The sequence below is a fragment of the Cervus canadensis genome, chromosome 3 (assembly GCF_019320065.1).
Source record: "Cervus canadensis isolate Bull #8, Minnesota chromosome 3, ASM1932006v1, whole genome shotgun sequence".
NCBI lineage: Eukaryota > Metazoa > Chordata > Mammalia > Artiodactyla > Cervidae > Cervus > Cervus canadensis.
The window spans coordinates 3,888,301-3,913,130 of record NC_057388.1 but is presented as its reverse complement, the minus strand read 5'-3'; the positions used below and the strand labels follow the sequence as shown (position 1 = coordinate 3,913,130).

Genomic DNA, 24,830 nt, shown 5'->3' with positions numbered 1-24,830 from the left:
GGTGCTCTTCCCTTCTTTGGCAGGTGACTGAGTGGGCAAAGAATCTGCCTGCGATGCAGGAGACACGGGTTCAATCCCTGGGTCAGGAAGATCCCCTGGAGGAGGGCATGGCAACCCACTCCAGTATTCTTGCCTGCAGAATCCCATGGACAGAGGAGCCTGGTGGGCTACAGTCCACAGGGCTGCAAATAGTCAGACACGACTGAAGCGACTTAGCACACATGCCTGCACTTCCCTTCTTTTCCTTGCTTCTATCTCCTTGAAAAGATTTAGGTAGCCAAGGAGGCGGCTGGAGTGGGGAAGAGGTGTGGTTGGTATACACAATGCATTAAAGGGATAAGTACATCCATATAGGGTTCTGGGAGTTGGGCTCCTGGCGTCAGAGCTGGGAGTCAGCCACATGGAGAGCAGGGGCAGGGAGGCAAGAGTGTGTCCTCCCAGAGAGGAGCGTTTGCATCTGTGAAGATGTACACATGGACGTGGGGAGGGAAAGGGGGAGGATGTCAGCAAACGTAGATGTTAATAACCGGGGAACCGGGATGGGAATTTACAGGAATTCTCTGTAGTAAGCCTGCAAGTTTCCTGTCAACTTGACAGGTTCTAAAATAACAAAGTTAAAAACATATTGGTAGGATTTCCCTGCTGGTCCAGTGGTGAAGAGTCCATCTGCCAATGCAAGGGACACAGGTTCATTCCCTGGCCTGGGAATATCCCACATGCCCCGGAGCAGACAGTCCCAGGAGCCACAGCTACTGATGCCTGAGTGCCTACAGCCCATGTTCCATAACAAGAGAAGCCCCCACGCACCTCAACTGGGAAAAGCCCGTGGGCAACCAAGATCCAGGGCACCCAAAAATCAAAGAATAAATAAAATCTAAAACCGTATATATTGGTAAAAATGGAGAAAGGACTAGTGAACCACGCAGGGATACAGGCATGACGCTGTCTGACTCCCCAGCCACCACTGGATCTGGCGCCTGCCCTGGCCCAGGAGTCAGCCCCTCCCCGTCTCGCGGCCCCTGCTCTCTCTGTCTCCGCTTCTCCGAGTTTCTTTGGCCTCCTCTGGTCCTCTGTCCTCCCTTCCACAGACTGACCCTCTTTCTTCCTCCTTCCTTTCCCCATCCCCACCCACCCAATCAAGAACTCAGTTCAAAATGGAGTTAGACTGTATCTTTTATTTTTTAGGTTGTGTAATACAGAAAAAAATACAAAGATTTTGAGAAACTTTATGTAAAATAATTTGCTATTTTCTTCTCAAATAACAGTTACGGTCACTTTTTAAATTTTATAAATATAATGAGTAAAGAGTATTTTTAAATGTTTCTCTGGATAAAACAATGCAACTCTTTTCTTACTATCTATATAGTCATTTTCCCCCCTATATGTCAGTCATCCTTAATTAAAAAAAAAAAAATTTCTGTGGTCCTAACTTCCCTCTGGGATGTATGCGTATATAACTAATAAGACAAAGATGACCAGACAGACAGCGGACAAGGGGAGGAGGGGTGGACTGCTGCGCAGAGAGAGGACGCACATTCGTGCCCACCACAGTCTGTGTGTGGTCAGGTGCAGATACAGCAAGGCCACTGTCCCAGGCGGCCTTGGACTCAGTGCAGAAACTCCCAGCACAGAGCAGACAGGTAGCAAGCCATCATGAGAGGCTCCTGGATGCGCAGACACACCACCTCCCTTCTCCAACATGCTTTCTGCAGTCCTGGCCACACCCCAGAGCAGATCAGTTTCATGGTATTTACCGACCTCCTCTCTGCACTTACATGGGACACACAATAAGCGCAGCCCCTGGGGACGCCTAAAGGACAGTCCTACCTCAGGACCCAAATCACAGGGGCCGGCCTGGTGCCAAGACCACAAACACGAGCATGTAAATACCCATATCAAGTGATAACTACATTTAGAAGCTCCACATTCACAGAAACTCCCACGCACACGCACACCGAGCAAGCAGGGAGAACTTGATCCGGAGCTTAGCCGATCTGAGAACCAGGCCCAGCAGGGCACTCCCATTTATGGACACCCGTCCCCTCCTGGGGCCCCACAGGAGACAACAGCGCTATATTTAGACGGGTCCGTGATTCCAGCCACTGCAGCCAGCAAGCACGGATCCACCTCTTCCGTGTGCTTCTCTTCCAGAAGTTAAGAGACAACAAAAATGATAAACAGCAGTGACAGCTATAATCTGCAGAACTGGGCGGGGGGTACCCTCCACAGGGGGCGTGTGCTCCTTGTTGATTTCAGCGTGGAGGAGACAGGAGATTGCGCAGCGGCCAGGCTGCTGCACGCTGAGCGCTGACTCTTCGCGCACCGCCCTGCACCAAGCCCCGCGCCCACGACAGGCGCCTGCAGGGACACTCCCTCCGGACGCCCGGGCCCGCGGGCAACGGGCAGCCTGTCATCTCTCTCAGGTTACCGGCAGGCCCGCCCTGCGAGCCAGCCCAGACCCAGAGGCTAACTACCGTAGGGCTTTTCTTTTTAAAACCCCAGTGATTTACTGAGAGGTCACACAACAAATGTATGGCAAAGGCATTTTACATTGCAAGAGAAATCATGAAGTTTTAATGTTTTAAAACTTACCTACTAAAACCCAGGTCATTCTCAGCAGGGATACTGCCCAGAAACTGCATGCAAGAATCTAGGCCCTAACTACAAAAGAGGAAATAAAATGTGTGATATTACTGCGATATTCCCATGGGTGCGCAACATATTTTTTTTGATAAATTTTTTTCCCTCTATGTTTTCAAATAAACTGCCTGAAATTTTCAGCTCTATTTACTAGGCCCTGCAATTATTATTTTCATATGAGATGCTTTGATACATGCCTTTCAAAAAAATTTTAAGGATTTTTTGATGACGACTTTATTGAATTTCTTACTGTATTGCTTCTGTGTCATGTTTTGGTTTTTTGACTGTGAGGCATGTGGGATCTTAGTTCCCCGACCGGGGATCAAACCTGTACCCCTGTATTGCAAGGTGAAGTCTTAACCAATGGACTGCCAGGGAAGTCCCAACACATGCCTTTTACAAATAGGCTTTATTTTTACAGCAGTTTTAAATGTGCAGCAGAATTCAGCAGAAGGTACAGAGATTTTCCAAATACCCCCCCCACACATATGTACAGCTTCTCCCATTATTAACATCTCACAACAGAGTGGTACCTTTGTTATAATTGATGAACATGCATTAACATCATCCTCACCGAGAAACCCTAGTCTACACTAAGGTTCACTCCTGGTGTCACAGACTTTATGGGTACAGACAAATGTATGATTATGTCTCCACTTCTGTGGATTATACAGAGGAGTGACATTACCCTAAACACCCTTTGTGCTCTATTTATCTCTCTTCTTTCCTCCCTGACTCCCTAATCAGGAAACCACTGGTTCTCCACAGTCTTCTCGAGAACGTCACATACTTAAAATCATACCGTGCATAGCCTTTACAGATTAATTTCTTCCACTTAGTAATGCATGTAAGTTCCTTCCATGTCTTTTCATGGCCCTGTAGTTCATTTCCTTTCAGCGCTGAATTATATCACACTGACTGATATTCCAGGCACATAAATCTTAAAAGAAAAAGAACATGGCTCCAAAGGGACAAACACACCATGCCCTATCTCTCCCTCCCGGTGCAGCTGTAAGGCCTGGTCAGCATGCTTGAAGCAGCAATTTGAGAACTCTGAGAAGTAAACCGTAACAGGCGAACTTGGGACGAAGACTGGAATTCACAATACCACCAAAAGGCTGCTAAGTTCACCATTTCTTCCAGTCCTGGACACAATACAGCATGAACTCTGTAGCGGGCAAAGGCCTGGACAGATTGCACTCCAGGAAGAACCCTCTAGTGCTGGCTCCAAGAGCAGCAGAGGGTACCCTAGTGCTCAGGGAGAATGGGGTGTACACCATTCTCAGGGGTAGCAGGGGTATGCTCACCCCTGCTCTCCTCAGCCCAGTCCCAAGCAGAGCTGGTGGCAGCAAGGCTGAAGGCAGCGGGGGCCCAAAGGACCCTGGAGCTCTGATGGAGGAAACCTGTCCTCTGCCATCAGAGAAGCGGTGGTTTCCAGGAGGTGGAGTGAGCCCCACTGCTTTTTCTAATCTCTGTTCTTCTGCTGCTTTGCCCCAGAAGTGGGCAGTCTTGGGAAGTGCATCTTGGAGTCAGGTAAATACAGCCCCAGTTTTCTGGCCTGAGGACCAAAAGGGGAAGCTTAGAGAAGCAGACAGCCCCGGGGAGATTGTAGAAAAAACAGCTCAGGAAACTCCAAAATGTCATCTGAAATCCTGGTGGCATCTCTGAACTGCACCAGTGTGGATCTGACCCTTACCAGCAACCAGAGACTTTGAGAACTGGACTAGGAGAGAGAATACCTGCTGGGTCTCAGTCTGGCCACAGCCAGAACAAACGTGGGGAAGATCAGAAACACTGAAAAGGCTTTGTAAGCAGAACTGATGCTGAAACAGTAGCTACAGAAAGCTTGGCAGAAATTTAAGCTGAACTCAGTTGAGTCAACCGCCTGATAAAACAAAAATATCAACATTCTCATAAGACATAAACAAAACCCAGAATACCATAGCATAATATGCAACAGGTCTATCCAGTTACTCATCTCAAGTCACATGGGGAAAGACACCAACAGATGTCACAAAAGACCCATGGACTGGAACTGTGATTGAGACCTGAAGCAAATGTTATAAAAGCACTCCAAGAAGTAGGAGCAAACATATGTGAAATCAATGGAAACACAGTAAGTCTCAGCAAGGAAACAGAAGCTATAAAGAAATACCAAAGGAAATTGTAGATTTGAAAATATAATAACTGAAACTAAAAAATGCAGATTTACTGATTTTGAGTATGTCAACATAAATTCTCCAATCTGAATAACATCAAGAGAAGTGGTTGACAAAAAAAATGCACAGATTCAGGAACTGATTAGACAGCACCAAAAGGTCTAACACACACGTCAACAGACTTCTAGGAGGAGAGGAGAAAGAAAGTGTTCCAGAGGAAAATTTATTAAGAAGTAATGGCAGAAAACTCCCCCAATTTGTTAAAAGACAGAGGCCTACAGATTCAAGAAGTTCAGTAAACCCTATATAGGACAAATAGAAATTTACCCACAAGGATGTTATTATCAACCTACTGAAAAGTAAGGACAAGGACAAAATTATGAGAACAACAAGACAGACCCACGTTTCTTATATGAGAATAATCTGAATGCCCACAGAAACCATACTAGCTAGAAGGAAGAGAGAAAAGAAGGCAAATGAAGGCAAAGAGAACTCATTGCTATCAGAACTGGTCTAAAATAATTGCTAGAGTAAGTTCTTCAGATTAAATGAAAACAATATGAGAAGGAAACCTGCAACGTGAGGGGCGGCAGAAACGATGACATCTTGGCAAATGTAAGAGGCCATTCCCCTCTTCCTGAACTCTTTAAAATACAGGTGTAACACGTAGCCATGGAGAATACCTACATTCCACATGAAATGATAAACTACTAATTCCAGGGAGACTGTGAAGTGTTTACATATTTTAATCCATAGAAAACCCATACAATTAAACAAAAGGTAAACTTTAACACCACAGCAGAAAAATTAAAATTAAAATCAGACAGTAAAATTTCCGAACAACTCAGAAGAAGTCAGAAAGGGAGATACAGGAATGCAAAACAGGCAAGAAAGAAAAAAAGACTAAATTATTGTCCTAAATTTTTAAAAATCATTAAAACTACAGATCATTTTCTTCATTCAGACAAATGGTTTAATGAAATATAATGGTATGATATTATGATTTAATATAAATGGTCTAAACACTTCAACTAAAAGATGGATTATTCAAATACATACTACTTCAAGAAACTTATTTTAAATATATGAAATAGTAAAGTAAAAATATGGAGAAAATATACCATGCAAATGTTAAGGAAAATAAAGCTGGAATGGCTATGTCAACATCAAACATAAAATGTCAGATGAATTCAAGAAAATCACCAGGGATAAAAAAGGGCATTCAGTTCAGTTCAGTTCAGTCACTCAGTCATGTCTGACTCTTTGAGACCCCATGAATTGCAGCACGCCAGGCCTCCTTGTCCATCACCAACTCCCGGAGTTTACTCAAACTAATGTCCATCGAGTCAGTGATGCCATCCAGCCATCTCATCCTCTGTCATCCCCTTCTCCTCCTGCCCCCAATCCCTCCCAGCACCAGGGTCTTTTCAAATGAGTCAACTCTTCGCATGAGGTGGCCAAAGTACAGGAGTTTCAGCTTCAGCATCAGTCCTTCCAACGAACACCCAGGACTGATCTTCTTTACGATGGACTGGCTGAATCTCCTTGCAGTCCAAGGGACTCTCAAGAGTCTTCTCCAACACCATAGTTCAAAAGCATCAATTTTTCGGCGCTCAGCCTTCTTCACCATCCAACTCTCACATCTATACATGACCACTGGAAAAACCATAGCCTTGACTAGACAGACCTTTGTTGGCAAAGTAATGTCTCTGCTTTTTAATATGCTATCTAGGTTGGTCATAACTTTCCTTCCGAGGAGTAAGTGTCTTTTAGTTTCATGGCTGCAGTCACCATCTGCAGTGATTTTGGAGCCCCCCAAAATAAAGTCTGACACTGTTTTCACTGTTTCCCCATCTATTTGCCATGAAGTGATGGGACCAGATGCCATGATCTTAGTTTTCTGAATGTTAAGCTTTAAGCCAACTTTTTCATTCTCCTCTTTCACTTTCATCAAGAGGCTCTTTAGTTCTTCATTTTCTGCCATGAGGGTGGTGTCATCTGCATATCTGAGGTTATTGATGCTTCTCCCGACAATCTTGATTCCAGCTTGTGCTTCATCCAGCCCAGCGTTTCTCATGAGGTACTCTGCATATAAATTAAATAAGCCGGGTGACAATATACAGCCTTGACATATTCCTTTTCCTATTTGGAACCAGTCTGTTGTTCCATGTCCAGTTTTAACTGTTGCTTCCTGACCTGCATATAGGTTTCTCAAGAGGCATTACATAATGCTAAAGAAATCAATTCATCAAGAAGACATAATAGTCTGTTTCAATGCACCAAACAAAGAAGCTTTGAAATACAGGAGACAAAAACTGAAAAAAACTCATCAGAAAGATAGACAAATCCACCATTAAGTTTTGAGGTAACAGTCCTCTCTTGGTTATCATTATAACGAATACACAATCAACAGGATATTGAAGAATGGAATGACACCATCAGCCAACCAGATCTAACTGACATTTCTACAACTCCATTCACCTATAGCAGAAAACATTTGTTGTCTAGCACACATAGAACATTCACCAAGATAAAATATCTCCTGAGTCACAAAGAATTGAAAGCATATAAAGTATGTTCTGGGCTTCCCTGGTGGCTCAGATGACAAAGAATTCACTTGCAATGCAGGAGACCTGGGTTCCATCCCTGGGTCAGGAAAATCCCCTGGAGAAGGGAATGACACCCATTCCAGTATCCTTGCCTGGAGAAGCCCAAGGACAGAGGAGCCTGGTGGGCCATAGTCCAGGGGGTTGCAAAGTCAGACACAACTGAAGTTCTCTAACCATACTGGAACCTGACTAGAAATCAGTAACAGAAAGAATAACTGTAACATTTCTAAGCATTTGTAAACTGCTTGTATTATAAATAATATACTTCTAAGTAAACCATGGGATAAAATGGAAGTTTCAAGGACTTGAACATAAGTGAATAAAGAAATAAGTGAATAAATAAATAAATTAAAATTGATGGATTGATAAAAAGAGCTCAGAAAGAAATGTATAGTATCAAATGCTTACTTTAGAAAAGAAATATCTCAATAATCTGAGTTTCACTTAATTAAATTTAAAAAGAAAAATTAATTAAATTATGTAGAAGGAAGACAATAATAAAGAGCAGAGAAAGAAAAAACCAATAGAGAAAACAACAACAAAATTTAGCTATTTGTAAATAAATAAATTTGTAAAGCAAATAAAATTGATAAATGTAACACAAGAATGACAGAAAACAGAGAAGATACCAATTAGTAATATGAAGAATTAAAAGGACGCTATTACTACAGAAACATTGAGAGAATAGGAAGGCGATGCTCTGTACAGACCCATGCACATAATTAAACAACTTACATGAAATGCACAAGTTCCCCGAAACCACAAGCTACCAAAACCTCACTGAAGATAAAATAGATAATCCAAATATACTTATTTAATAATCGAATTTGTAGTTAAGAACTTATAAAAAGAACTTAAAAAAGGATTTTCAGGCCCATATTGTTTCACTAGCAAATTCTACTAAATATTTAAGGAAAAAATAATTATACTGATCCTACCAAATCTTTTCCAGAAAATGGAAAAGGAGGAAACACATCTCAAATTATTATATGAGGCCAATATTACACTATTGCCAGAACCAGATAAATGCATCACAAGAGAACTAAATATCAATACTGCTCATGAACATAGATGCAAAAATCCTCAAGAAATATTAGCAAACAGAATCAGTGATATATGAGAAGAATAATATACCACAACAAAGTTGGTTTTATCTCAGGAATGCAAGGCTGGTTCAATATTTTAAAAATCAAAAAATGTAATTCACCATGTTAATTCACCATGTAATTCACCATGTCTTCTTCATCTGCAGAAGAAGAATCACATGAACATGTCGATTAAAACAAAGAAAAGCAATTGGCCCTGTTCAGCATCAAGAACTCTCGGCAGGAGTAAAGAGAGCTTCCTCTGCAAAAAGCCTTCAGTCCCATCACACTAAAGGATCCTAAAGGCTGAATGCACTCTCCCTAAAATCAGAAGCAACACGAGGTGGTAGACTCTCCGTCCTCGCATTCAGTCTCAAACCAGAAGTCTACACCGTGGGAGAGAAGAGAGAAAAAAAGGCATAAAGACTGGACCAAAAGGAAGAAAAACATACATATTTTCTAGGCATATATAGTAAATCCCAAAGAATCTGCAAAAAAACCAAACCCAAAACCTTATACTATTAGTAAATGAGTTCAGCAAAGTCACAAGGTCAACACACAAATCAATTCTGTTTCTACACACTAATGAAAACTGGAAACTGAAATTTCAAATTCCACTTACGAAGCCTCCAAAAATGTAAGATACTTAAACATTTGAGCCAACATGGATCTATATACTGAAAATGACAAGAAACTCACCAAAGAAGTTCAAGAAGACCCAGATAAATGAAATGCTATATCAAGTTCACGGAACAGAAGACTCAGATTGACTTACGGATGTAAAAACATTTCAGGCATGATTTTTTTGTAGATATAGATAAGCTGACCCCCTCACTGTTCACACAGATGCACAGCCTGGGAGAGAAACGAAGCGGAGAATATCTGCAGGGCCAACAGGGGCTCCCCCAGGCACGCCCACTGCACCTGGGGGCCTGTGGGTCATCACACTCCCCATCTCCCCAGGTAGTGGGGGGCAAGTGATTCTTCATGACTATGACTGCTGTGTCTCGTTTTCACATACTCTTCTGTCCCAAATAATAAATGAGTATATCTTTTGTTTATTTTGCAGGGGCTTCTAGCCCACCATTCTCCTCTTTACCACCAGTCACCATCAGGGACAACCAATACCCACTGGCCCTCCTCTCCCTGCCAGTTCGCTAAACCCACACCCCACACTGAAGTCACAGCCGCTCCCAGCCACCCAAGGGCCTGCTCCTTCATCATCTGGCCTCCAGCCTTCTTCCTGCCTCCCCAGGAGCTTCCAGGCCAGTGTCCGGGAGGGTGCCACCTCTGCCCTCACCTGACACACACACTCTCAGGGTCATGGAGGCAGCGCCATGACGTGACAGCAGAAAAGGGATTGGTTTCGTTTCACAGAGTGTCATCCTGGTTTCCTGATCTGGGAGGATAACAGAGAAAACACAGTGCGCCTGTTACAGGGGAGCATCTGGTAAAAGGTGACGATGTGGGATGTACTTACAGTAAAATATGTTCCTTGCTCATCTGAAATTCACATGATGGGCATCCTGTATTTGATTTGGCAACCCTAGTTCATGGGAGGGTCTCAGTGCACCTGGGTCTCAGCATCCTCCGACCACCCAAGCAGCGGGTATGAAGTGCAGGGGCCAGCCCAAGGAGACACACCTTCGCAGGTCCTTCCTCACCATCAGCTGACACAGTGGGCACTAAATGCAGCATCCCCACCAGGTGCAGAGCTCAAGGCTCCAAGGTCCCTTCACTCACATCCCTACCCCACGTGTGACCTGCTGTCTAGCATCTTGCTCCAAAAACACGGCTCCAGATTCCAGATGTTGCTTTGTCCACCTCCCCCACCCCCAGGGCTCACAGTCAGATGCCCAGCCTGAGGCTGGCAGCTGCCTTGTCAGGGTGCATGATTCTGAACAAGTTTCTGTCTCTCCCGGAGCCACATGTAACCAAGGCTGATAGGACCCAACTGGCCCTCCCCATGGGGCTCTGGACAGTGGAACCTCAGCACCGGCTGAAGGCATTGGTGAAGGGCCTTTCAATGCCACCGTTCTCATCTTCACTGTTGACAAATCACAGCAGCTTCTTCCTCCTCATTCTGCCCCTGCACCTGCTCACCAGTCCACCCATCTATACCCGACATGCATCTAAATGCCTCTCTCTCCATCCCACCCACAGCTTGTCCATGGGCTCCGAACACTTCCTTTTCTACCTGGGCCCCCAAGGCAGTTCCTATCTCAACCCCCACCCCAGCTCCAGCCTTGTCCTCCCCACAGCCCCAGGGCTGTTTGTTGAGACAGCTGATGTGCTTCCTTCCCTCCTCCACACATATCCAGGGAGGATATGCAGCTCTCTCATCCTTCCAGAACTAGGTTGTGCTCTTGGACACCTCTGTGCTCCGCTCCTGCCATCCTGCCTCCTCATGTGGGAGGGCTGACCACTCATTTCCTACCCTCGGACTTTCAGGCACACAGATGCAGGCTTCCCCTGCTCCACAGGGCATGCTTAGGACATGGTACCCACAACACGGTACCCACAGGTCCATGGCTGGCTCCTCTCTCTGCCAGCCACTGCCAGCCACTCTGCACACAGTAGGTGTGCTGACATCATGTGTTAGATAAAAGTGAGCTTTCCAGCAAGCCATGGAAGGTAGGTGGGCCGCAATGACCAGAACTAATCCTGGGAGTAATTAATGACCTGTCAGTGCCAGGAAAGATGATGTAGCCTCTGTGGAAGAGAGCTTGTCCTACTTTCAACAATGAGAACCATGGAAATCAGCGCTTCCCTTTCTGCCCGGCTCGTCAGAAACACAAGGACGCAGCAGACGCCCCCTCCCTGCATGGAGACTTGCTCTCACCGCTGGCATCCCCCGCCCTCTGTGCTCCCTGGCCTGCTTTTCTGTTCATACTTTTGATACCCTTCCTGATACAGGCCCTAGACCAGGCCTCCAGGAGGCAGAAGAGCCACAGAGGAAGCGCGCGTGGCATGCCAGGGAGAAGGTGGGAGCCTCTTCAGAAAGTGCAAGGATGCGATCGTCCTGTGAGCAGTCAGACCTGGGCCTGGCCACACTTTCAAGTCAAACTGAAGGGCAGTGCTTGTGCCAGGCCGACTCCTGCCCCTGAGCGAACCTGACCGGACCACACGTAGCATCGAGGAGCTGCGGTGGGATCGGCCAGTCCCTGGCTCCAAGTCACCCAGGACACCCAAGGCCACCAGCACGGCTCAGTGACCCTCCCTGGGTGTCAATCGGAGGGGAACATGGGTTCTGAAGCCACAGGAGAAGCAGGGGGATGGATGGCCAGGGTCCTTCCCAGATGGCAGAGGTCCCGTGAAACCTGAGCGGGCCCAGCGTGGGCCGTCAGCTGGAGAAAACCACTGCGGCACAGACGGACCTGTGCTCTGCCTCCCCCCGTCTGTTTCAGTCTAGCAGCTGGGGCACCCCGAATCCCGGAAGGATGGGCATCACCTTTTCTAAAACTCTGAGGTGAGGGGTCAGAGGTCATAGCCCTGGGAGTCCAGCCATCCCCACTACTTCTTCTTGGCAGCCTCAGCCTCCCCCCATCTCTCAGATGCAATGATTAAAATGACATCAGCAAACACTAAGTCACTCTTCCCCAAAGATGCTTGGCGGCTTCCGTCCAGCCACTCTGCACCCCTCTGTTCCGTGAACACCCGGCCTCCCGTCCACGCTCCCTAGAGCATGCACCCCATCACTCTGTGCTGGCCTCTGCCCAGATCGGGGTCCCTCCCCTGCACAGGGGGGCACACACGCTGTGATGACAACTGTGAGCTGGACCCCGACACACACAGAGGGAGCTGGAGGGACCGGAAGAGGCAGAAGGGCAGAAGACACAGCAGAAAAGGGGCCAGAGGGATGAGCAGGAAGGAACATCGCTGCAGCTGAGCCCTGTGTCTGATGCCCTGGGTTGTCCTAGCGAGTAGATTCAGCCTAAGAATGACTTCTGCAACTGTTCCAAGTTACCTGAAGACAATCTGGGCAGCTGAAGCAAGGACAGGAGACTCAGTGCTATTAGGGAATTACTGTTAGGTCTGTGAGGCAAGATGATGGGATGATGGCCCTGAGTAGATGAGTGGCCATGAGTCAGATGAAAGGACAGCGAAGGGCTTTACCCATAAAACAATCAAGCCAGATAATAAAAAGCTGAAAACTTTGAAAACAAGATAACAGGCACAAACGGGCACACGGGGGCCCCCCCATATGGTGTCTCTACTTCTATGTGTGTTCAGAATCTGCCGTCATATTGTTTTAAAAGGAGAAATACTTCATTTGTGCCATTTCAAGTCATCCACTAACTGGAATTAGCTGAATCTTCAAATTGACAGCTGTTTATTACTAAATATAGGGCAGTCCCCTGAAAAGTAATCTATTCCAAAATTACCTTTTTCTTTTTTTTAAGGTGAGTACTATTTAAAAAAGAATAATGATCATGTGAAAAAAAAAATGCTGAATCAGAAGCTGGGAAAGCATTATTCAGCTGTTTCCATGTGCTGTGTGGATGGCTCAGGCCAAGTAGCTGTGCCCCCTGCAAGCCCCCAGTAAAGAGGACCTGGACCCCACAGAAGCGCCTGGTCCTCCAGGCCCGGGCACACAGAAGTGCATGGGCACTCCTGCAGCTGAGGCCACTGCTCCTGGCTGGCCTGATTCCACCTCCCTCTGAGTTAAGACAATGACTGAAGAGGGAATTATTAAACACATTTGATGCGCCCCATAAAAAATTTACATTTAAAATTCAATCAACTTCACGTATGTGAGAAAGCTGAAAAAATGAAGATGGAAATGGACCCAGCAAGTGTAATTCTCCTCCACTGCTGGTGGAATGCAAAACAGTACAGCAGCTTGGAAAACCACTGTGAGCTTCTTAAATGGTAACCATATACCTACCATGCAACCCAGCCACTGCACCCCAGCAGTTACTCAACAGGAAAATGACCCATGCCCACACCAAGACCATAAATGAAAACTCACAGAAGCTTTATTTGTAGCGGCCAAAACCTGGAAACAAGCCAGATGTCCATCAACAGGAGAATGGACACACAAATCATTGTAAATAAATAAATGAAATGAATCCTCCTATCAACAAAGAGGAACAAATCACAGGAACGCCACGATATAAATGAAAATCAAAACCATTATGCTGAGTGAAACAAGAGGAGAGAAAAGAACACGTGAGAAGGGGCACTTCTCTGACTGCCACTTAGAGAAGATGCTGGAAAATGCACGCCGACCTACAATGACAGAGGTGCGTGGCACAAGCTAACTTTTGAAAGTCAGAGGGAACGCCTGCACCCTGACTATGTTGATGGTTTCCAGGATGTAAACACAGATCAGAATCCATCAAACCAGATGCTTTAATCACATGCAGCTGACTGTACATAAACGTAACTCAACCAGTGATACAAAATTTGGTACATTTCCCCAGTCACAAAGAGGAAAAAAAGAATCAATTCCTAAAAAAGACCTTGTCTTCAACATACTGAGAAGAACAGCATGAGTGAGATGATTCATAACGAAGGGCCAGCAAGATCAGTGGCTACGGCACTGAGGTCAGGATAGAGTTCTAGGCATATAAAACACAGCTCTTCCGCCTGGAGCAGTTTACCTATACTTTTCATCCATCAGGACCAAACTTAGTCCTAACTTTGTCCAATTTAAGGTTTGCTATTTTTCTGTATCTGACCTCACTAGTCCAGGATACTTGCACACTTTTATATTCCCTGCCGATCTAACATAGTCCTTGCATGTGGTCTGTGCTCAATTTCTATAGAATTAAGTTTCACCTGTATCACTTATTCAATTAAAGCTATCAAAATTGTTTCTTTAACAAAACACTCCCCAAGTAAAGGAGACCAGAGAAGCATCTGGTGGGCGGCCACGCTCATGGGCCGCACTGACACAGGCCTGCTCTGTCAATGCAGCTCAGCTGGGCTTCTGTGCAAGGACAGGTCCCCCCCGGTGAACACGACATCCTGGGGGTAAGGAGCCTGCACGTCCCAGGGGTCCTGAGGGCACACTGCTCTGCAGCTGCCACGGGCCCCTTGCTTCCTGCAGGGCCACTGAGACGACGTGGCCAAGGACTGCCACCCAAACAGAGAATCTGCAGCTCAAACTGGTATCCTTGACTTTCTCGTTGATGCTGAAGTGTCCAGTTCCCACAGCCTCCCAGATGTCTGCACTTCTCCCCTTCTTTGTATCCTCCTTTTTGATCATTAGAAACAGAAATCTCCCCATTGAATATACCTCTGGGTGTCTATTTACGCTAGCTAATCTTGGTGTGATATTTACAGCTCCCCGCGCCTGGCTACTGCTGCTGTGTCTGGAAGGAGTGTTATATTTAAGAACTGCTTGGGCACAACCATTTTCTGAGAAGGCCTTTCATAAAAATAAACCTGCCTGATCTTCGCCCCACCCTATAAGCAGGACTAACTGCTCCTTCTCTACTGGGTATTCCTGCCACAGTCTGTCCACCGTCCCTGTCCCATGACTCGCTTGGAGATCAGGCCTTCCTTCTCCATGGTGGAATCTGCCAGGTCAGGGACAAACTGTCCACGCCCAAGAGACCAAACCGTGGGTGAATTTTAATGAATTCTTATTCTTAGAAAATCATAGTTGATTAAATGAATACATTTTTAAAGGGTCCTATATCAGTAAAAATTAACCATTTCATTTTTAAGACACCTATTATAGCGAGGGAAATAAAACCCAAACTTAAGACAGAGGAGGAGAATGGGGAGAAAGACAGCATCCTCAACAGTAAAGATGCAAATCTGAATCTAAGAAAACATTTCAATGAGTGCAGACACTTGCATCTTCCCATACATGGAAAAAAACTAAATCATTAACTGCAGATGTCGGGCTTTTGTGACTGTAAGTAATCTTTTGATATCTGACTATATGTTTTTTCCCAGCAAATGATCCTATATATTCTGGCTCCTCGTTGGAGCAGTTCCTCAGAGCTGCCTGAGAGGCTGTCTCCTGGCCTATAGTCCTCTGTAAGATCCCCAAATAAAACTTAACTCACAATTTTTAGGTTGTACATTTCTCTTCAGTCAACAAGAGTTAGTCCTAAGACGCTGGAAGCTGTTTGATTAAAAAGACTTTTGATGAAAAAATTAAAAATGAAGCTTGAGTTTGTTTTTGGTTTTGTACTAAAGAATCATTTTATGCAAGTTGAATATTTTATATCTTTTTTAATCAACAATTTATTTTTCAGACAAGTAATTCTGCAGGAAAACAACTAGGTGAATCACCCAACAAGTATTTCAGAGCCTTCCGGATGCTTGCAAAGGCTTTATAGCCATTTCCATGTTGCGATGCTGCCAGTGACTGAACAGCTAGAGGCTAAGTATAGCAGGAATTTTTGCTTGCCTGCAATCTGGCTTTTTCCAAGGCAATTTGGTTAAACCAAGTGCATTATATTAAAACATGCACAGAAAGGCCTCTGAAGAGGAAATCTAACAGGGAACAATTGGGCCCTATGTATGCAGCTCTTTCAGACTAAACACACCTTTACCTCCTTGAGAGCCTGAAACAATGTGTTTCTTTACATGATCCACTTAAGGACCGGATGGGAGGATGCACCGTGGGATGGATGAATGGATGGATAATCTTTATGAAGGACTGGACACTTCAGCTACCTGGGAGTTCCTTCAAAGCCTACTGATTCAGCCAGAAGCCTGGCTGCCTAGGACGGACAGAGTTGCCAGTTAAGAAATTCCTATATTCTGAAGAACTTTGGCAAATCCCTAGCCTCCACTCTGAGGTGAGATGGGAAAGAGGTAAATCAGTGAGGATCATAGAAATGCAGATTTTGCCTATGTTCTCCTGTCTCTCTTCGTAAGGTCACAAGTTCCCAACTGACTGCAGGAGGAATAACCCCCAATCCATGGGCCCCCGTTCCAGGGGGACTAGCCATCAGCGCCCCTGGAAGCTCTCAGAGCCAGCTGGAGGGTCCCAAGGAGGACCAGCGCGTGGGCCTGGGCCCGGCGGATGGCGGGGTGAGGTGGTGGGGTGGGACAGCAGCCAGCAGTCCTATCCTAAGAATGCCAGAACACAGCCACGGTTGAAAGCGTCTGGGGAGGGGGCTCCCCACTGCTTCGTGGAGAGGTCCTCCACTGCCAGAGGTCTGGGGTCCAGAGCCCTGAGCTGTGGGAGTCAGCGTCCCCATTCCTGAAAGGATGCCAGCATAGCACCCAGGGACAGATCGGCTGAGGGGGTAAGTGACACGAAGTGCAGAAAGCCTGGAGGCACCGCACCCCGGATCCACAGACCAGAGCTGCTGGGCTCGGCCAGGTCTGGCGGGGCCACCTGGGGAACGTCTCAGCGGCGTCAGACTGCAAGGAGAGCTTCTGGACACCATCTGAGCTGCAGCCTCATCTCACTGCAGGCAGCTCCAAGGACCACACTCTGAACATAATGGCCTCAGGCCTGCCGCAAGCACAGGCTGTCCACCTCTGGCCCCGACCCGGCTGGCTGGCCTTGCTTCTGTCTTCACCATCACAGGGGTTAAGGTCTGCCCTCCAGTCAGACTCAGAACTGCAGCCGCTGAGGCACAGAGGCCCGCACCCTGACGGGGGTCCCAACAGCGGACCCTGATGCTGAGTGAGGCAGAGTAGCCTGAGCCCCGGGGGGCTGGGCCTGCACCCTGCACCCTGCATCCTGTTACCACCACCTGTGCGATGCCTCATGGAGGAAGCGGGTACTTGCCTTCTCCTGGGAGGCCTGGAAACGAAAGGAAAGCCGGCAGCATAGCCCATGGAGGCCCCAGCTCCAGCCCACCCCCAGCCAAGGCTCCCTGCCTCCGGCAGCAGGGGCCTGCCTGAGCCCCCACCGCTGACACTTCCTGGAAAACCTGCCCGTCTCTTCTCCTTAGACCTAGAACTTTCTTCAGGGCCCCCAGCAACCTTCCCACAAATACATGAAGCGTGCACTGCAGCACAGCCTGTGATCCTGGGTTCAGATGTGGGCTAGCCTCATCACCTCGCGGAATCCAAGTTAACCGCATCACCCAGCTGATCCTGAGTTCACCACGTCACTCAGCTGACCCCAGGTAAACCATGCCACCGGCTGGTCACCCTCCCTAACCTCTCCGTGTCCCACTTTCCTTATTAAAACTGGGAGACAGGGTAGCCCCCCGTCCAGGCTGTTGCGAGGATGAAATGGGGTTAATACAGCAGCCCTGTAAACAGTGCCTGGTAAGCCCCCACGGTCCGCATCCTCCCAGAGATGTCGTCACTCTCCCCTTGAGGCTCCCCGCTCCCCTGCCCCGACGTGAGCATCTAGAGAAAGAGCCTGAGTCACGCTCCACCCTCACCCACGTGCTTAGGGGACCACTGTGGGCGGTCCACTGCCAAGGAGGGGCCAGACCCGGCCTCGCCTCCAGCATGATAAACGAGGAGCGGGGTCACACAATAAAGCAAGGATGCCCTGGCTTCCAGCTGGCACCTTGGGTGAGGAGTTCCACTCTGACAGTCCATCGCTAACACAAAACGAGAAGACCGCTTCTTTTATCCTGAGGAGCTCCAGTCCTGGCGATGACCGTGCTTTCAAAGGTAGGAACCTGACTGCGTTCCTTTTCACTCCCTGGTCATGAGCTGCTACCACTATTTCTACTATTTTAAAGGAGGGCTGGCACAGGACGCAGGGTGCGTCTGTCACTGCGGGCACAGACAGCTGAGGCCACCCTGATGATTCACCTTCTGGCATGTGCCAAACCACTGGCTCAGTGATCTCAACGACAACGGTACAACACCCAGAGGGCTGCACGCTTCGAAATGAGCTACTGTTTCCACTGCTGTGATAAACCCTGAACTTCACAAATGAGAGCCTTTCTCAGGCCTCGTTACAGAGTTAATGCAACAGTCCGTAACTTCAGGGTGAGGCTCTTACATTCACTTTCAGGGAGCAGAGATGTAAAAACTTCTGTCCTTTTAAAGAATCTGGGGACAGGACACATGGCTGAACGTGGGCTGAAAAGGCCATTATACAAATCCAGTAATGAGGTCAAGGTGCACACCTGCTTTTGTGTACTCAGCAAGGGCCGGGTGGGTGGTGAGAGAGGGTGGGGGCATCCCGGCCCCTGGGATGGAAAAGCAGCAGATACAGAGGCGGGTCCATGGGATCCCAAAGAGTTGACATGACTGAGCGACTAACATGTCCACACTTTCACTTTCATTCAGTATTTTATCTAATTGCCAAACACACATTTTCAGGAAATCATCTTGTGGTGTTATTTCTCAGCAAAGATTCTACACAGTAGCTGATCAAACACACATGAACCATGGCTGACTGGATTCCATGCTGAACCGAGATTATTTACTTTATAGTCTCTTTAATGAGTAAAGGACATCATGCAGAAATGTTGGACACAGTCCAGGTTTGGAGCACAGACCTCTTCCAAAATCCCCAGTGGCCCAAGTCAGGAGACCGCAATCCAAGCACAGGCTGCCACACCATTTCCATCTCAGTCAAGAGGGGACCAGGGATGAAGGCGCCAGGGTCTGAGCGGCACCCAGAGGGTGCATCTGAAGACCGTGTGGTCCTGCCCGCCATCCCCTACATCCACACCCTCAGCACAGCAGGGACTAGACAGCAGCAAAAACGCCCTGCTCCTCTCACACAATCCCCAACCCTCCACCGCCCGGACCTCCTGCAGAGCAAGGGGTAGTCACTACTGCAGGCTGATAAAAGAAAAGGGACGTGAGTGAAACCTGGGAGAAAGCTTTTGCTCCCAATGATATGTCACTTCTGCACACAGAAAATAAATGAAAACATGTTTCAATGTCAATGCCTATTTAGCATTATAAAAACACTCCCTACCTGATGTACCTACACCACAAGCTGGAGAAGGTGTGGAGGGAAAGGGACCCTGCTCCACCGGTGGTGGGAATGCAAATCGGTGCAGGACAGCACTGTGGAGAAGAGCATGCAGGTTCTCCAGAAAACTAAAACAGAGCTACCATACGATTCAGCAATCTCACTCTGGGGCATTTATCCAGAGAAAGCTAATTTGAAAACATACACACACCCCTACGTTCATAGCAGCACTATTTACAACAGAAAAGACACAGAAGCAACCTGAACGTAAGTGTCCATCAACAGAGGGATGGATAAAGAAGATGTGGCACAATATACGATGGAATATTGTGTGTGTGCACTCAGTTGTGTCTGATGCTCTGCAACCCCATGGACTGCAGCCCGCCAGGCTCCTCTGTCCATGGGATTTCCCAGGCAAGAGTGCTGGAGTGGGGTGCCACTTCCTTCTCCAGGGGATCTTCCCGACCCAGGGACTGAACCCCTATCTCCTACACTGGGCAGATTCTTCACTGCTGAGCTACTGGGGAAGCCTACAATGGAACATTACTCAGCCATAAAAAGAATGAAATTATGCCATCTGTAGAAAAAATGGACCAAGAGACCATTATACTAAATCAGTCAGTCAGAGAAAGACAAATATCATATGATATCACTTATATGTGGAACCTAATAAAAAGATAAAAAGGAATTCCCTATAAAAAGAAACAGACCAACAGACATAGAAAACGTGGTTATCAAAGGGGATGGGGCTTGAGGGATTAATTAGGAGTTTGGGACTGATGGACACACACTACTACAGATAATCAACTGAGACCTACTGTGTAACATGGGGACACCCTACTTAGTATTTTGTAACAACCTATAAGGGAAAATAGTTTGAAAAAGAAAAAATATATACACATATGTAACTGAATCATTGTTTTGTACATTTGAAATTAACCCAACATGGTAAATCAATTATACTTCAATTAAAAAATAAACACTCCCTCCTGAAGTAAAAAGTTAAGAGTGAAGCGTGCACTCCTCCTGCACATGAGTGTATTATTAAAGCCTCCCTGGTTTAAAAAGAAGCCATCCATTACATCCCATTAACCTCCCCAGCTAAAGTCCAAACACAGACATAAGAATACGAATCATTTTAAACTCCAAGTGAGAAGTCGCATCAAGAATACATTCCAAATGTATAATTTCCCCCGGAGTTGCCATTCAGATGCCTCGTCTAAAAAGCAATGTTTTCCACAGACCCACAGCAGACAGAAGAGGAATTTTCTTCCAACTTCACACGTGTCACTTACCAGTTATAACTGACAGATGGAGAGTATGCCACCCGGGTTAAGTAAAGCCTCATGAAGCGGGATAAGTTATTTTGTGAGTGTGACTAAAAACAAGCTTAAAAAGAACAAGAAGACAGACTGACGGGCACAGACCCTGGGAGCTCAGAGCGCCTGTGCAGAGGGACCCTCAGGACACTCAGGTGCCCCCAGGGGTGTGCTCCGTCAACCCCGCCCGGTGAGCATGGCCATCCCGTCTCCCTGTAAGGCCCCTTGGCATCCGCTGCGGGATAGGCCAGCATCAGCGCCGCCCCATGCAGGCTCAGCCCCGAGGGCCACCTGGGCCATCTTGACGCCTAGCTCCTTCCTGCTCGCAGGCCAGACATGGGGGACATTAACCCAGGGAGACCCCAATCCTGATGCCCACCCATCTGCAGGGGCACAGGGAAGGCCGCCTGGCTCACAGCTACACCCACAGCTCGGCCTGCAGTCCAGCCGAGGCCGCCCACCAGAAAGCCTGACCCCAGCCCTGTGAGCCAGCGCCTGCATACCTGCCGCTTTGAGGGCAGCCTGCCTGTTGGGCAGAGCAGAGCACTGGGTTCTCCTTAAATGTACACACAAGACGCAGTGAGCGGAGTCCGCATCCCAGGCCAAGGGAGGCTGTGATGTACTATTAATTCCTGAGCCAGGATCCAGCAGAGCATCTTGCAGGGGGAATAAGCTGCACTCGAGGCATCACGTTAATTCACAAACACCTGGTCTGTGCTTGACAACAGCGCCAATCCCACCCCCTAACCTCCCACCCCCACCCCCTTACCTCTCCCCAAACAACAGCCCCCCCAGGCAACTCAGGGCTGCACGTCCGGAGACGTACCAACACTGCTACTGTCAGGCAGGGACCATCACAAGACCGCCACACAAGCAAGAAGCCAAGTGGTGCTGACACGTGGACCGTTTCTTCAGGAAAACACCCTTGAGAAACACAGGCGGTTCAGACACAGCCGGGACACCACCTGCGGAAGCCAGACGGAGGCTGGACTTGGGAGCTCACCCTGTGTAACAAGTGGCCATGGGGTGAGGAGCAGGACACTGGCCAGGAGACTTCAGTCACGTGACAATCCCACCCCCGGCTGCGGACAGGCTCACCATCACCAACTCTGCAGGATCAGTGGGGCCGCCCGCCCTCCCAGGGCAAGGAACGCCTGTCCTGTCAGCTGGAAAATCTCACTGTCACAGATGACTAAGACATTAAAATGAGGAAGGTCCTCGTGCAAAGCATTTCCGCCTCCTCCTCTGAGAAAAATGTCCGGCCCCAAAGGCAGGATTCCAAAAATGTGAAACACGATGGTCTGTCAAAAAAGAACTGATGAGTAACAAGGAGACACTACACTGAAATCTTCTTCAATTTAAATGAATGGCATTTCCAAACTAGCTGTCATTACTTTTCTGAAGGCGGTAAAATCCCCCACCTAACCTCACTTAGGACACACTCTTCATCTGTGGATCCCAGCACCTTAAACAAGGAAACAGATCTGAGGGTGAGGCTGGGGCTGGGGATGGGGAGTGACAGGTGGGGCATTAGAGACACTCGGCTTCAGGGTCCCCAGGAACCCTTTTTTAAAACTCTTTGGCTTTTATTGAAATATAGCTAATTTACAGTGTTATGTTAATTTCTGCTACACAGCAAAGTGTATATATTAACATATATATAAATATATACATTTATACACATATCTTTTTCATATCCTTTTCCCTTATGGTTTATCACAGGGTATTGAATATAGTTTCCTGTGCTACACAGTAAGATCTTGCTGTTTATAAATCCTGTATCTAAGAGTTGGCACTCACAAATCCCAAACTCCCAACCGCTCACTCCCCAGCACCTTGCCCTTGGCAGCCACCAGGTTTAAACCCAGCGGGGTGACCTGGTGCGGGCGACAGCTCTACAGTTCACTCTTTCTCCATTTGACGCTGCCCGGACACCGTGAACCCCTGGGATGTCTTAGTAAGAAGTGGTTTAGATGGAACGTCAGAGGGAGACAGTTCTCAGTTCTACCTCAACCAATTCCACATGATAATTTTAGGCGGCAAGACAGACGGGAGGCCAAATGGGCAGATGGATGGGGAGTCCTGGCAGGGAGCTCCTCTCAGGGGCAAGCGTCTAGATTCTGACTACACTGAATCAGTCTCTTTCCAAGCTAATGGTTTGTTTATTGAACATTACTGGATTCTGCTCTTAATTAATAGGGCTCTACTCAACACAACTGTATTTAAGTCCCAAGACTTAGCCTCAGGAACACAAATCTCTTTTGCTATATTATCACTCCCACCCTAGCTATTTTTAAATTCAACTCCCTAACCATCAGGGTTGCAAAAACTGCCAGGATCTGATTTGGGAGTCTGCTGCTTTGCCCAGGGCTGGAAGTGAGCCTAAACTTCATGTCCCATGTGCACACACACACATTCACACACACACATTCACACTCACAGCCCATTTTCCCAAGTCTCCTCACCTCAGTTTGCTACCTAAGCATTTAAGGCTTCAAGCCATTTCCACATTTCTGAAGGGTCAATACATCTGGTCCACTCCATTAGCCTGAGGCTGCGTGGAACACAGACGCTGAGCAAAGGCCTGGCAAGGACCCCTCACCCTTTCTGCTGCTCTTCTCACCAACCCACCCAACTCCCCACCCAGGAAGGAACCCAGGTTCTCCTGCTGCAGCCACACCATGGACCAGCTTTGGGAATCTTCCTCCCTCCCCACCTCTCCAGGCTGGTGCCCATTCTTAACAAGCCAGAGCGGACAGGACATGCATGGCAGGAACAGAGACATCATAAAAAGTAAACTGCCGGTGCCTTGGTCTGTTCCAGACTAAGGTAAGGCAGGGTCAGGGCCAGGCACATGCACAGGTTTCTCCTGGAGGCCTGGGGGAGGTGTTACTGCCACCCAGCGCTGCCCGCAGCCCAGGGCGGGCTGTCACAGGCCCACCCACGCCACTGCTGCGGGTGATGCTCAGAGCAAACCGAGGATGGGTTTCCAGCAGAGGCCGAGGGGCTTCCGGGGCCCCTGGAATCCCGGAGGAGGAGGGGCAGGGCCACCTGGCCTGTCTGATTACTTTCACTGCAGCTCCTCCCAGTCCCCACGGAGAGTCAGAAGCTCCAGCACATCAGCAAGGACCCCAGGCAGCTCCCTGGTCCTGTCCCCTCATCTTCTGTGACTGGAAAGGAGCAGGTGATAAGGACAAGGTCAGTGCAGGGGGGATGCAGAAACGGGAACCCTCAGGCACTGCTGGCTGTAACGGTGAACAGAGTCGCTGCTGTGGAAAGCGGGGTGGTGATCCTGAAAGAGCAAAACATAGAATTGCCTATGATCCAGTTATCCCACCCCAGGGACAAGACAGGAAAGGAGTCAGAGCAGGGACCTCCAGAGAAGCATCACTCACAGCAGACGACACGGAGGCAAAAGTGTCCATGGACAGATGCGCTAACAAACCAAAGGCGGTGAACACACATGCAGCCTTAAAAAGGAAGGAAATTCCACACCGGCTACGACGAGGACATTCTGCTAAGTGACATAAGCCAGTTGCAGAAAGACAAACCCTTCAAGATTTTACCTTTCTGACGTCCCTAGACAGTATTTCTGTTCTAGGAAATTTCAGGAATCTAACCAGGGTCTCCCACATTGCAGGGGGATTCTTTACCACCTGGGCTATCAGAGGATTCCTGGAAGCTATCTAGGATTCCTGGAAGTTCCTAGACTTTCTGTCTGAAATTCACCCAGACATAAAGTAGGAGGGTAGGCACTAGGAGCTGGGGGCAGTGCAGTGGGGAGACTGGAGACTTGGGAAGAAACCGATTCTGGAGATGAATGGTGACTGCTGCAGAAAAACGTGACTGCACTTAATGCCACCGAGCCGCAGAGATGGCGAATGCCATGTCATGCAAATCTTACAATGATTAGAAAAAGACGGGGCCATAGACATGGGCAAAGGGATGTGCAACCTGAGGACCAGGCCCCAGAGTAAAGGGCAGGGCCTCCGCCTCCTCCCACAATCGCAGGGCCGGAGCGGACGGGGCCACCAGATGTGAAGAAGCAGGTCCCCTGGGACTTGGTACCATGTCTTAGCCTGTTCTGGCTGCTTTTACAAAACACCACAGACTAGGGGGCTTATAAGCAATAGGCACGTACTGCTTGCAGTTCTGGAGGCTTGAAGGCCAAGGCTGGGTGCTCGTGTGGTCCGGGGGAC

General features: G+C 47.8%; 1 protein-coding gene across 2 annotated transcripts in view; it reads right to left on the bottom strand.

The window, feature by feature from the left end:
* COBL (cordon-bleu WH2 repeat protein) overlaps positions 1 to 24,830 on the bottom strand; it is a 300,577-nt gene that overhangs the window by 266,059 nt on the left and 9,688 nt on the right. The window contains exon 1 of one of the 2 annotated variants that reach the window (XM_043462501.1): positions 21,458 to 21,596. The exons of the other annotated variant lie outside the window; for it this stretch is intronic. The gene's annotated coding sequence lies outside the window, so the exon portion shown is untranslated. Of the gene's footprint in view, positions 1 to 21,457; positions 21,597 to 24,830 lie in introns of those variants that run through there. 2 annotated transcript variants of the gene reach the window in all.